This window comes from Hyperolius riggenbachi, chromosome 1 (genome assembly GCF_040937935.1).
Source record: "Hyperolius riggenbachi isolate aHypRig1 chromosome 1, aHypRig1.pri, whole genome shotgun sequence".
Taxonomy (NCBI): domain Eukaryota; kingdom Metazoa; phylum Chordata; class Amphibia; order Anura; family Hyperoliidae; genus Hyperolius; species Hyperolius riggenbachi.
In genome coordinates, this window is record NC_090646.1 from 391,829,359 (window position 1) to 391,843,762 (window position 14,404).

Sequence of the window (14,404 nt, forward strand, 5' to 3'; positions counted from 1 at the left end):
AATAGTCTCCATTCTCAATGAGTTACCTATTAGTTATGAAAATTTGTACTTTTCCGTTAGCCGGGCGCATCCACTAGGTAGCGATAAAACTCCACCAGAATTGCATCTTTCCCTACTATCCATGGTGGCCTGGAGGGGGAATAGTAATTAATGCCCGGCTAACAGAAAAGTACCCAAAAATGTACCCATTTGGGGGAAAAAGTGACAACTGCGGTGACATGCCCCATAAAAAAAAAAAAATAATTTTAAAGGTAAATTCCGCAAAAAAAATGGAATTCGTAAGGGTAAATTTTGAGTTAACATTTTTTTTTTTTTTATCACCTGTAAGTACCTGCCACTATTTTCACTTCACATTCTTTTGTATGTATTCTAGAGCATTTTGAGCCATGTTTGCTGGACTTTTTCCACAGTAAAAGATATTTCACACACTCTGGGCTCTATTCTCAAAGACTTCCCGCATGCGGTAAAGTGCATGCGGAAAGTTTGCACCCAAAATACCGTCAAGTTGGAATTCTCAAAATGTTCCGCATGTTTTTCCCGCATGCGGAAAAAGTGTGGTAAAAGTGTGGGATTCATGCGGAAAACTTTCCGCAAAAGTCGGTATTTTCCGCAATAAAAGATAGATTCTCAAAAATGTTCAGGCGCATCATTTCGTTGTTAATTACCGATTTTTTTTTTTTTTTTTTTTTTTTTTTTTAAATCACCTACAAGTAGTAGGTGATATATTCCGCATCCCATTGACTTTAATGAAGTGTGGAGGCTTAAGGGCTGTGCTTGCTGGACTTTTAATTTTTTTTTAAAACACTTTTTCATGCGACCTTTTTACCGCATGATTCCCGCATGAATAATGGCTGTTTCCGCATCTTTTTTCCCGCATGCGGCAAACATGCGGAAAATGTTAGTGAATGTTGAAAAAATGCGGAGTCTACCGCTGGCGGGAATTTAGCGGTAAAATTTTGCGGTACTTTTGGCTCTTTGAGAATAGAGCCCTTAGGGCTGGAACCCACAGGAGCGCTTTTGGCAGCACTGCGATACGCTAGCAGTTTGCCACAACGCTGGGCTAATGTTAATGGATGGGGCAACTTCCACAGGAGCGTTTGCATTTCTCAGAAACGCAAACGTAGGACGTGCAGCATTTTGGGAGCGTTAGCGCTTCAATGTAAAGTATTGAACCGCTAGCGGAAACGCTCAGCAAAACCTAAACTGAGCGGTTTTGCTAGCGTTTTGCGGTTCAGCATACTGCAAAATGAAAAATAATTCACAGGACCAATCAGGATAAAAACGCAAAACGCTACGCACCCGCTGGGCAAAAAAATACAATGTTGCAAAACACGACCAAAAAAACGCGCATGAATCCGCTTGCAAACCGCTCAGACAAAACGCTAGCGGTTGCGTTTTGCGTTTGCTGATTTCAGTGGGTTCCAGGCCTTAGTGTATCTGAGATGGTTAAACTTACAAAAATTATACTTGCCTGGGGCTTTCTCCAGCCCTCTTTAGGCTAATTGGTCCCTCGTCATCCTCCTGTGCTGCCTTCATTGTCCGCTACTGGTCCTGGTAATTTGGCCAGTCCGCGCATTCAGGCCATGGATACCCATTGTACGGCTGGGAGCGTTCTGCACAGTAGTACTGCACAGATGCAGAACGCTCCCAGTGATGGGGAGCGGTCAGGCATGTGCACTACACCCCTGGCTGGCTAAAGTACCAGGACTGATAGTGGACGATCCAGGAGGTGGAGGACAGTGAGGGACCAATTAGCCTGAAGGGGGCTGGAGGAAGCCCCAAATATGTATAATTTATTAGTTTAACAAATCTGAGATAACTTAAAGAAAACCTGCAACTAACAAAAGTAGTCTCGGGTGGGGGAAGCCTCCGAATCCAATCAAGGCTTCCCCGTTGTCCTGTGTCCCACGGCGGTTTCGCTGTGCCTCTCCAAATAGCGGGGATGTAAACCTTTACCTTCCCAGCGCAGTATCGGCTGTCTGCTCGGAGATAGGCGGAAGTAGCCGATCGCTGTTGGTTCGCTCTACTGCGCAGGCGCAAGTCTTCTGCGCCTGCGCAGTAGAGAGGACCTGACTGAGATCGGCTATTTCCGCCTTTCTCTGTGCTTAGAGCTGCAACAGCGCCCCCGCTGGAGCCAGGGAAGGTAAATATTAGTGCTTGTCGGGGGAGGATTGATTCCAGGACACTTCGAGGGAACCAGTGCGGGACTGCCTGCAGCTACAGGGGAGGAGGAAGCCTCAACTGAGCGGGAATCACGTGATTCCCGCGCATGGCAAACCGCTAGCGGTTTTTCAAAAACGGCTACACATTGTAGCAAGTGGCAGTGTTCTCACTGCCGCGGTTGCGGTTAGCGATAACCGCAACCGCGCTGCATTTGCCGGCGATGAGCGTTCCGTGATTAGCGATCGTGATTAGCGTGCAAAGCACGCTAATCGCGATCGCTCCAAAACCGCCGTAGTGTGCAGTGATTTTTTTGCGTTAATCGCGGGAAAATCACTCCTGCAAAACGCCGGCGTTTTGCGATTATAAGTGTGAACAGGCCCTAAGGCTTCCCCCTCCCGAGGTAAATAACCCCCAGGGGAAGTTTTTTTTTTTTTTTCAGTCTCTTTTAGCAGAAGAATCTTATACTTTCCTGGGGCTTCCTCCATCCTCATGTACTCAGTGGACTTGCTCGCCATCCTCCCAGGCAGGTCTGTTAGTCTTTAATCTTTTCCAGTCGTGCCAGCTGGGCTTCACTGCAGATGCACAGTGAAAGAAGGCTTACCAAAAGAAGTAATTGTTCACCAGTCTGCCTATGTATATATTTTATGTTGCAATGCAGAGTGTTTCAGCCTCCCTGCCTTTTTCTACCCATCAGCAATTCAATCATTAACATATTTGCATCGGGCAAGAGAAAAAAAATGCTTGTGATGCAAGACATAAGGTTTTTTTTTTTTTTTGTCTATCACTTGCAATTGAGTTATGCTTCATACACACTTGAGATAAAAGTCTTTGGAAAAGGCAAGATCACAGACCAATTTTACCCCATTCCATGTAGTATAAGAGCCATACTCTACACAGTCTATTCTATGGAGCTGCACTCCCCATCAGATAAAATCTTTGCAAGATGCTGCACACAAAGATGCCCGTACACACTCAAAAGATCATTATCTGCAAAAGATCTGTTCCTGCAAAATATCCATTCCTGCAAAATGCATTCATAGTCCGAGATCTGCAGATCATCATACACACCTTGTTTAACAGACTTCATCTGCATATCTGGCAATCATCTTCAGATCTGAAAATCCATCCTGGTGGATCTGATCTGCAGATGATTGTCTGTTAAACCAAGTGTGTATGAGGATCTGCAGATATCAGACTATGAATGCATTTTGCAGGAATCGATCTTTTGCAGGAACAGATCTTTTGCAGATAATGATCTTTTGAGTGTGTACGGGCATCTTTGTGTGCAGCATCTTGCAAAGATTTTATCTGATGGGGAGTGCAGCTCCATAGAATAGACTGTGTAGGTATGGCTCTCATACTACATGGAATGGGGGTAAAATTGGTCTGTGATCTTGCCTTTTCCAAAGACTTTTATCTCAAGTGTGTATGAAGCATTAGGCCACATACACACATCAGACCATACAGGATCTTCTCAAAAAATTAGCATATTGTGATAAAGTTCATTATTTTCTGTAATGTACTGATAAACTTTAGACTTTCATATATTTTAGATTCATTACACACAACTGAAGTAGTTCAAAGCATTTTATTGTTTTAATATTGATGATTTTGGCGTACAGCTCATGAAAACCCCAAATTCCTATCTCAAAAAATTAGCATATCATGAAAAGGTTCTCTAAACGAGCTATTAACCTAATCATCTGAATCAACTAATTAACTCTAAACACCTGCAAAAGATTCCTGAGGCTTTTAAAAACTCCCAGCCTGGTTCATTACTCAAAACCGCAATTATGGGAAAGACTGCCGACCTGACTGCTGTCCAGAAGGCCATCATTGACACCCTCAAGCAAGAGGGTAAGACACAGAAAGAAATTTCTGAACGAATAGGCTGTTCCCAGAATGCTGTATCAAGGCACCTCAGTGGGAAGTATGTGGGAAGGAAAAAGTGTGGCAGAAAACGCTGCACAACGAGAAGAGGTGACCGGACTCTAAGGAAGATTGTAGGGATGGACCGATTCCAGACCTTGGGGACCCGTGGAAGCAGTGGACTGAGTCTGGAGTAGAAACATCCAGAGCCACCGTGTACAGGTCAGGCGCTTCTGCCGCTGTTTCTGGTTCAAAAGTGGCTTGACCTGGGGAATGTGGCACCTGTAGCCCATTTCCTGCACACACCTGTATACGGTGGCTCTGGATGCTTCTACTCCAGACTCAGTCCACTGCTTCCGCAGGTCCCCCAAGGTCTGGAATCTGTCCTTCTCCACAATCTTCCTCAGGATCCGGTCACCTCTTCTCGTTGTGCAGCGTTTTCTGCCACACTTTTTCCTTCCCACAGACTTCCCACTGAGGTGCCTTGATACAGCACTTTGGGAACAGCCTATTCGTTCAGAAATTTCTTTCTGTGTCTTACCCTCTTGCTTGAGAGTGTCAATGATGGCCTTCTGGACAGCAGTCAGGTCGGCAGTCTTACCCATGATTGCGGTTGTGAGTAATGAACCAGGCTGGGAGTTTTAAAAGCCTCAGGAATCTTTTGCAGGTGTTTAAAGTTAATTAGTTGATTCAGATGATTAGGTTAATGGCTCGTTTAGAGAACCTTTTCGTGATATGCTAATTTTTTGAGAAAGGAATTTTAGGTTTTCATGAGCTGTATGCCAAAATCATCAATATTAAAACAATAAAAGGCTTTGACCTACTTCACTTGTGTGTAATGAATCTAAAATATATGAAAGTCTAATGTTTATCAGTACATTACAAAAAATAATGAACTTTATCACAATATGCTAATTTTTTGAGAAGATCCTGTAGTCTTTTGAAAATGAAAGATCACAGACCAATTTTACCCCCTTACATGTAGTATGAGAGCCATACCTTAACAGGGCTCTATTCATAAAACCTTACCGCAAGTTTTCCGCTCAAAACAGCGGATTTTCCCGTCCATTTAGCAAAGTGGGCATTCATAAAAGCTGTTCCCGCATGAAAATCTACAATCCCCCAGCAGAGCGAGAAATTTCCGCCTTCTCCAGTGTTTTTCTAGATTTATCTAGAAAAAAGTAACAAAATGGCCATTCATAAAGATTAGAGGAAGCGGTATGTGGACGGGAAATACCGCTTCCTCTGATTTTGCAGATCACATACAAGTGAATGGGACAGACCCTCCCAGAGAGAGCAGTGCACGGAGGGACTCTGCCGGCTGAAGTGTTTCCGCATGTCTTCCGACAGCTTACCGCCAGCTTTCAGCGGGAGATCTCCGCTCTGCTATCTCAGCTGGCAAGATTTCTATGAATGACCACCCAGAAGTGTAAAATACCGCTGCGGTATTTTACCTCCAGGATTTTTTCCGGCTCAGAAGTTTTATGAATAGAGCCCACAGTGTTTTCAATGTAGCTGAACTCCCCATCAGAAAAAAAATCTTTGCAAGATGCTGCAGACACAGATGCTGTACAGACACAAAAGATCAGTATCTGCAAAAGATCTTTTTCTGCCAAAGATCTGTTCCTCCAAATTGAATTCATAGTCTATGAGATCTGCAGATCCTCATACACACCTTGTTTAACTGACATTCATCTGCAGATCAGACAATCTGCAGATCTGAAAATCCATCCCGGTGGATCTGATCTGCAGATGAATGTCTTTTAAACAAGGTGTGTATGATGATCTGCAGATATCATAGACTATGAATGCATTTTGCAGGAACAGATCTTTTGCAGATACTGATCTTTTAAATGTCTACAGCATCTTTGTGTGCAGCATCTTGCAAAGATTTCTGTCTGATGGGGAGTTCAGCTCCATAGAAAAGACTGTGAAGGTATGGCTCTCATACTACATGGAAGGGGGTAAAATTGGTCTGTGATCTTTCATTTTCCAAAGACTATGGTCTGATGTGTGTATGAGCCCTTAGGCATTAGTGATGGGAATTCCGGCTCTTCTCAGAGAATCGGCTCTTCTGAATCGGCTCCCATTAAAGAGCCGGCTCTTACGGCTCTGAATCGGCTCTTAATTAAATATCACTAGACACCACTCAGAATCGGATTAAAAGCCCCGCCCCCTCTCCATGCCAACTCCAGACTACTTCTCTGACTGAGGCAATCCCTCCTGCTACTGCTCTGCTCCGCCCCAAACACTCCTACAAGCTGCAAGAGGAGGACTACATCTCCCAGAATGCCTCAGCGTCCTTTATTACGGAGCAAAGCAGAGCTAAAAGGGGCGGCTGAGGCATCGGCTCTTCTCAGAGTGAGCATCGGCTCCTCTGATTCACTTCAAAGAGCCGGCTCTTAGAGCCGGCTCGTTCGCGAACGACCCATCACTATTAGGTATACACTTTTAGAACCATCTGCTAGAATAGAGTGCTTGTGACTAAAGTCCTACTTCTTGTGCCCATACAGCCCTATATGGTTGTAGCTGTGGATTATGAGGTACCAGGGTCTGTATAAAGGGTTTTAAAATATTTTTCTAACTACTGTACGCATTAACCACTTGCCGACCAAGTGGTTTCCCATTGATCTGTGCTGCATGGGCTCTTCAGCCCCCAGCACAGATCGTATTACAGGCAGGGCGATCAGACTTCCCCCCCCCCCCCCTTTTTCCCCACTAGGGGGGGATGTCCTGCTGGGGGGGTCTGATCGCCGCCGCTCTGCTGTGCCTTGCGGGGAGGGGGCTCCTCAAAGCCCCCCTCCGCAGCGCTATTCCCCCCCCCTCCCTCTCCCTGGCTCTATGGGCAGTACAGGACGGCGATACGTCCTGTACCGCCTCTGATAGGCTTCAGCCTATCAGACGGCAGCGATCCCCGGCCTATCAGAGGCCGGGGATCACCGATCTCCTTTACGGTGCTGCTGCAGCGCTGTGCAGTATAAAATACTCCATATGATCCGCACCATCAAGATAATTTCTTTATTGTTGCTTAATTAAAAGAATAAAAGTCCATATGTGGGTATGTACATAAAGATGACGCACAGGCGTTTCGGGCCATATTGGGTCCTTTCTCAAATCATGACCTGGGCAGGTCATGATTTGAGAAAGGACCTAAAATGGCCCGAAACGCCTGTGCGTCATCTTTATGTACATACCCACATATGGACTTTTATTCTTTTAATTAAGCAACAATAAAGAAATTATCTTGATGGTGCGGATCATATGGAGTATTTGGCATTGAACTTGTGACTCCAGAGGAGATTCCGGCACATCACTTTGCAACCATTGGTGCAGTGCAGTGTTCTCCCCAGAAATTTTTTCCAGCCGAGTGGCATGAAAAAGTAGCCGGGTGGCGTGTGACGGGGGAATTCAGGGCCGATGCAACTTTGCTTACCGCACAGGATGAGGAGGAAAAACGATGACAGCCTGTGCTTACCAAAATTAGCTGGGTGAAGCACCCCTTTAAAAGTGCCTGATGAGAACACGGAATATTGGTCTCTGTTATAGTTTCATTTCATACTAGGGGTGATCGTTGCATTTAATATGTTGGTTAATTTCACGTACCATACAACAGTGTTTGTTGCATTTCAAAGGGGGAAGGGGGGGGGTAATTATGGCTTTTCATATGGATGTTGTTTGTTGCTGGGGTATTGCAGATAGTGTACAGGGGTCAGTATCGTACTAAATTATCTGCAATACCGCTGGACCACAGCAGTAAATAACATCCATATGAAATAACATGTATGTGAACTCTGCAAGAATCACTCCCCACCCACACACTGCCCTTTCAAGCCGGCACCTGCACACACCTTCAACACAGGAACCGTGTTCCATATTTACCTTTTTGCATCGGTGGGGAACTTTTAACAGACTTTGCACAACTACCACTTCCAGATTTGTGCTTTGTACAGTTGTAAATCAAGTAAAGTATAAGCACTTATGGGCAATCAGGCAGGCTGACACAGACAGCATTCAGCACCATCCTCCATCTCCAGCAAGTCAGCTTATCTAAATTGCAGCAGTCATTGTTTGCTTGTTTTCCCAGGTCCCCTATAGCTTGAAAGCTCTGCAGACTGAAATATATCAGATAAAAAGTGCTCCTGCTTATTAGTGGACACATAGATCTCATACCAGTAGGAGTTCCTGTGCAGTATTCCAGGCATCAGAGCGGCATAAATCAGAACAGCTTCTGTTGAAGAGAAGCAGCCGGGATACAGAGGGGGCGGGGCGGCTGAGCTTAATGTCGCGTGCACTGCCTGATCTTATCTGTGCACTGCCTCGGAGCTGCACGGAAGGGATGGGACTGGCTGCTGATGACATTCATTCATCCAGCCAGCCCAGGACAGAGGGAGCACACTGGTTTCGCTAGGTGTGAGAGAGAATCTGCCCGCAGCTTCGCCTTCCCCCACACAGCAGTAGCCTGCCTGCACTTCACTCAATCACACTAGACGTCCGCCTCCACTAGCTGAGCTGCCTGCGAGTTAACACATGTGAATGCAATGCAGACACAGGCAGCCAGCAAAGCGGGGAGGACTAGCAGAGTATAAACACAGCACTACTAGGGAGAAGCTGAGGCTGACACACTCCGTGAGAAGTTTGGATCTCCGCTCACTTCCGTATGCAGAGCATGGTCCCGCCCCTTACAACCTACCCAGCCAATCGCTGTACCAGGAGGAGGTCACACAGGCAGAGAAGTCTCCTGCAGTGTATATAGCGCAGGCTTTCGCTATTGTCTGAGACGGCCACTAATAGAAGGCAACGAAGTGCTCATGGCTGCAGTTTTACAGCACCACTTTTTTCTAGTTAGACGGGCAGGAAAGCAGGTGGGCGGGCATTCAAATCAGCCGGGCGGCCCGCCCACTTAATTAGGCCTGGGGAGAACACTGCAGTGGCTTTCACTAAGCGCCGTGCAGTGTAAACACCGGGGATTTCTTCCCCGCATGTTTACATTTCGCCTGCGAGCCGTGATCGGCGGCTCGCAGGCAGTTCACGAAGACAGTTTCCATGGAAACCCGCAGACAACCAGTTTACGCCAATCGGTGTTAGCTGGTCGTCAAGAGGTTAACTGAAATCACATGAACCAGTTGTTAATCTGGGTGGCACTTGTCCTCCAAGCTAGTAGAGTTTAAAGGCGGTCTCGAATCTTTCCCACAATCTCCTCACGTTGCTGTATCAAGCTAGTATGGCTTAATTGTTGGATGGAGCTAAAAGGCAAACCTGTAAGCTTGTTTGTTTGGTTTTTTTTTTTGAGGAAAAAAAAAATCAGATGCTTACCTCAGTCTCCAGTCAACTGCTGGAAGCCTGGGACCCCCTGGAAGCTTACAGCTGCACCCCTATCCATGAAAGCACCGGATGCCTTAGCTGCTTCGGGTAAGCTTTTTCCGCCAACCCTAAGCAGCTCCCTGCTCAGGGGCGAATCATTCTGAAGTGTGGCTGGGCTTGTTCATGGGCGGGAGCATGGCTGAGTGCATTTTTCAACAAGGTCTTTGAGGAGGTTCAGGGGTCCAAGCGCTTTATTGGGGCTGTGGAGAGCAGCGGTCTGTGAGGAAGCTACTTCACCGAAAAATTGTCGACCGGATGGGTCTCTGTGGGTGTTGACACCGGATCTGGTGATGTATTGCGATTGAATACACCATGCTGTACCAAAGTTTTTCACCATGCAAGTCCTGCTATTAAATTGGCAGTTTAAACCAGTTGGTGCCCATGTGTAAATACTGTTTGTGGCTGATTTATTGGGGGTGACAGGGGAAACCTCTAGATTATCCAGATGCTTCCCTCTGCTGAGGTAATTACCCATGTAGGGCAGGTTTTTTTTGTTTTTTTTCTTCCTTCGGGCCCGTTTACACAGTGCAATTTTGCAATGCGATTATTTGCATTGAAACTGAAACCAATGCATGTCCTTTCCATTGAATGCAAATTTGCAATTGTGGTGTTTTGCAGAACAAATACGGATTGCAGATTGCATATTTCTGCAGCATGCATCAGTTTCCTATACAATGATTGATAGCTGCATATGGATTTGTGTTAACATTTGCAGGCAAAACGCAGAAATACGCATACAGAAAAAATGTATGCGGAATGCAACATGCTAGTGGAACTAGACCCTTCAGGTTTCCTTTCAGAAAATTACCCAATACCACTGCAAAGAGATCCCACTTGAAGAGACTACCCCCCCAGGTAGTCTATTGTTCCTCTAGGTGTTTACTATTGCCAGATTTGTCAAACCTTTAAAGGGAAGGTCCAAGCAAAATAAGTTTCACTTACCTGGGGCTTCTACCAGCCCCATGCAGCCATCCTGTGCCCTCGTAGTCACTCACTGCTGCTCCAGTCCCCCGCGACTTCTGAGGTCGGTGGGCCGCATTGCGTTCATTTTTATGCATTCCCGCAAGTGCAAGCACATCAACATTTGCATTTTTACGCGTTAGTGGTACAACATGTAAAAATGTACGCGTTGCACCACTAACGTGTAAAATGTATGCGTTAATGTTCCTGCACTAGCGGGGATGCGTAAAAATTACGCAATGCGGCCCGCTGACCTCAGAGGTCGTGGGGGACTGAAGCAGCAGTGAGTGACTACGAGGGCACAGGATGGCTGCATGGGGCTGATAGAAGCCCCAGGCAAGTGAAACTTTTTTTATTTTGCTTGGACCTTCCCTTTAATTTGCAGACAGTTGAATGTTTGACTAGCCAGCAGGGCTGTGGAGTCGGTCCAAAAATCCTCCGACTCCTCAGTTTAGGATTCCACCGACTCCGACTCTAATTTGCATATTACAATTTTGTTGATTAAAAGTATGTAACATGAAATTCCTCTCTTAACTGCCAACGCTTAGGAATTTTACAAGACGACTGAAGTGAGAAGGATATGTAGACTACTAGACTACTATATTTATTACCTTTAGACTAAAACTAGTCCTTGGTAAGAGTACTTGTAAAAGGTACAAACCGGAACAAAGAACATTTATCAGGCCCTAGGCGATGTAAGTGTGGGTACATGTAAGAATGATGTGCAGGTACTCTGCAGGGGAATGAGGAGATTCTTCCTCTATTACACATTCTTCATGCACAATCTGAACTAGGTTTATGGGTGACAGACAACACCTCTGTGTTCAATGTGCACAGCATTCTCAGTGGATTCCCTGCAGCTCTGTGGGGAGTGCATATGTAGAGTATAGTACTACTGTGTAACAAAGTAAACCTGAGACAGATGAAATTAAAGTTGTATACATACCTGGGGCTTCCTCCATCCGCCTTCAGGATAATCAGTCCCTAGTTGTCCTCCTCCACCACCTGGATCTTCTGCTATGAGTCCAGGTACTTGAGCCAGTCGGGCGTAGTGCGCATGCACACACTCCGCCGCCAGGAGCATACTACACCTGTGCAGCACTATTGCGCAGGTGCAGAATGTTCCTGGCTGTGGGAGCGGCATGCGGCCGGACAGCGCTGAGTGGCTGAATTACCACGACTCATTGCAGAAGATCCGGGTGGTGGAGGACAGCGAGGGACTAATTAGCCTGAAGGGGGCTGGAGGAAGCCCCAGGTATGTATAAAACTTTACTTTTCATCCGTCTCAGGTACCCTTTAATTTGTAGTCACCAAACCAAATTTTAACATATCAAATTATTTGATTTCATCAGCAAAGGGAGTGCATACATTTGCATAAATCAGCATCAGCGCAGAATTCTTTCCATCTCATTGACCATCTCTATTAGTGACACAGCTACACATCAGGCTTTATTCTTACAGCATAGATGTTATTTAGTATATATAAGAGATTCCTGTGTATACATCATATATATATACAGTCACAATCAGATATGTATATCTGACCTTAAAAATACGGGGACTGCTTTATTGAAGCAGCACAAGTAACTAATTTTGATTGTTTTTTGTGCACTAAGCACAGCTATTACTGTATATATATACTGTATATATACATTATTTTTAATGACTATTATCTGAGAAATAGAACATTTTATCATATTTTTTATTTTAATTAGTTACAAATTCATTAGGAGTCGGTGCATTTTTTCCCGACTCCGACTCCAGGCACCCAAAATTTCCCGACTCCATGGCTCCGACTCCACAGCCCTGCTAGCCAGCACTATGGATGATGGATTCATTTTAAAGTGAACCAGAGACAAAGCACCTTCATGTATTTTACCATATAGATCAGTGGGAACATTAAAGAAAACACCTACCCTGCTCTGTTTTATTCTGTACTGCAAAGCTTGTTTCTTATCAGACCTGATAAAATCCCCGACTGAGCATTCAGTCTGGCTTTGCTCTAATGACTCAGCTATGATTCCTGAGCCACAAGGGGGCAGGCTTGGACTTGAAAAGACATGAGAGAACACAGACTGAGTTATAAATATTCCTGAGCAAAGCCAGACTGAATGCTCAGTCACGGATTTTATCAGGGTTGATGAGAAGCAAGCTGTGCAGTGTAGAATGAAACAGAAAGCAAGGTAGGTGTGTGTTCCCACTGATATATATGGTAAAATACATGAGGGTGCTTCATCTCTGGTTCACTTTAAAGAGAAACTGAAAGGCCTGGAACCCACTAGGAGCGCTTTTCTGAGCACTTTGTGATTTGAAAAGCTCTTGCTAATGTAATGCTATAGGTGTGATCCCACTTGAGCGATGTGATTTTATAAAAATCCCCAATAGCATTGCATTAGCAAGAGCTTTTTCAGATTGATAACGCTTAGAATAGGCTTCTAGTGGGTTTGAGCCCTAAAGAATGTTTTTGCTCTACAGAAACCATTATTAGGGCTGGTTCAGACGGACGTTTGCAGAGTGTTTACTGCCAGCGTTCGGGGCTTGGCGTTAAACGCTCCCATTCAAGTCAATGGGAGCGTTTGTACCAAGCTTTTACACGCGTTTGCACAAACGCGGCGTTCGTGTCCCGATTTTCACTGGCGTTCAAGGAGCCCCTGGAAGCTACATGTTGCTTCCAGGGGCGGTTAACCGCGACGGGTACTGTCCCTCTAGGGGAAGAAAAAACGCGACCGCATCCAAACGCAATGCGAACGCTGCTGGAAGCCTGAACGCATCACGAACGCAACGCCAACGCACGCGACGCCTCCAAACGTCCGTCTGAACCAGCCCTTACCCTGGCAGAACTGGAGCCTTTTTGTCAATTACCTGACAGCCGATTAATCAGCTGTTGGGTGTCCTTAAATTTTTCAATCTGATTAGCCCTATGCAAAATCAAACATTTGGTTCAGCCCTGAGGAGATGATGTTGAGGAGTTAAAAGGAAAGTTGCAATCCACATAACTTCTGTAGCAGACACCAGGCTTGTAGTGTGATATGAGACTGGTGGAGTTCACTTTGTCATACCATTTTGAAATAAAGAGCCATTTAGAGCTAGTTCACAAGGAAGGGATTCCAAGGCACTTAAACCTCTGATGGCATTTCACACAGTTTAAAGGACACCTGATGTGAGGGGAGTATGCAGGCTGCTATATTTTTCATTTTAAACAAGATCTGCTGATCTTTATGGCATTAGTGACTGAAACATTTGTACAGCCGATCCAGTCAAACTTCATTCAGAAACATGATCTGCATGCTTGTTCAGGGTCTGTGGCTAAAATGTAGAGGCTGAGGATCAGCAGAGCAGCCAGACCATGTGCAACATGTAAAAATAAGTAAATATGACAGCCTCCATTTCCTTCTCGCTTCAGATGTCCTTCATTGTAATCAATTAAGCCTGTTCACATGGTGTCACTATGCTCCAAGGTGGTTGAGTGAAAGAGGCGTACAGTCAGTATCTGGTTCATGGATTCCCCGGTGTCTGGGTGTAATCCGTAGGTCAGTCACTTTGTTTCAGGTGGGTGTTATCTGCTAGGACCTTGCCCACCAATTATGCTAATTAGTCCCAGAACTGGTATATGAGCAATGGTGAGGGTGGCCCCATGGCTTAAAATAGGGCTGATTGTGTGTGATGTTGCACTTAAAATATCTTTTGCACTTTACTGCACCCCTGTGGTACAGAAGTCCCATTTGAGGGGTGAGAAATATTTCTATTGGGAGGTGTTTGCTACAACTGTGATATACCAGGCAGTTTGAATGTGGTGTGGTGAGAATGCATGGAATGCGTGGAGACGCTGTGGAGTCGCGACAAGCGTTGGCCAGCAACCCGCGTACACAGATAACCATGCAGGCGAGTGGGGGGTGAAAAAAACATACTTTCAAGCAAGTACCTGCTGCCTGGATCTGTGGCTGTGATGGATATGACAGGCGAGCGAAGCGGGCACTTGAACTACAGTGCATAGTCCTATCCAGACACTGGGGCAGTCAGTGGTCCTCGAGCTCTGCCCCCCCCCCCCCCC

The 14,404-nt window shown here is 45.6% G+C and overlaps 1 protein-coding gene across 9 annotated transcripts in view; it reads left to right on the forward strand.

The window, feature by feature from the left end:
* Nucleotides 1–14,404, forward strand: part of ELAVL2 (ELAV like RNA binding protein 2) — a 197,939-nt gene that overhangs the window by 15,067 nt on the left and 168,468 nt on the right. For 3 of the 9 annotated variants that reach the window (XM_068234510.1, XM_068234520.1, XM_068234517.1), the window contains exon 1: nucleotides 9,816–9,856. The exons of 4 other annotated variants lie outside the window; for them this stretch is intronic. The gene's annotated coding sequence lies outside the window, so the exon portion shown is untranslated. Of the gene's footprint in view, nucleotides 1–9,402; nucleotides 9,442–9,799; nucleotides 9,857–14,404 lie in introns of those variants that run through there. 2 more of the 9 variants (XM_068234551.1, XM_068234532.1) reach the window with 2 other exon arrangements.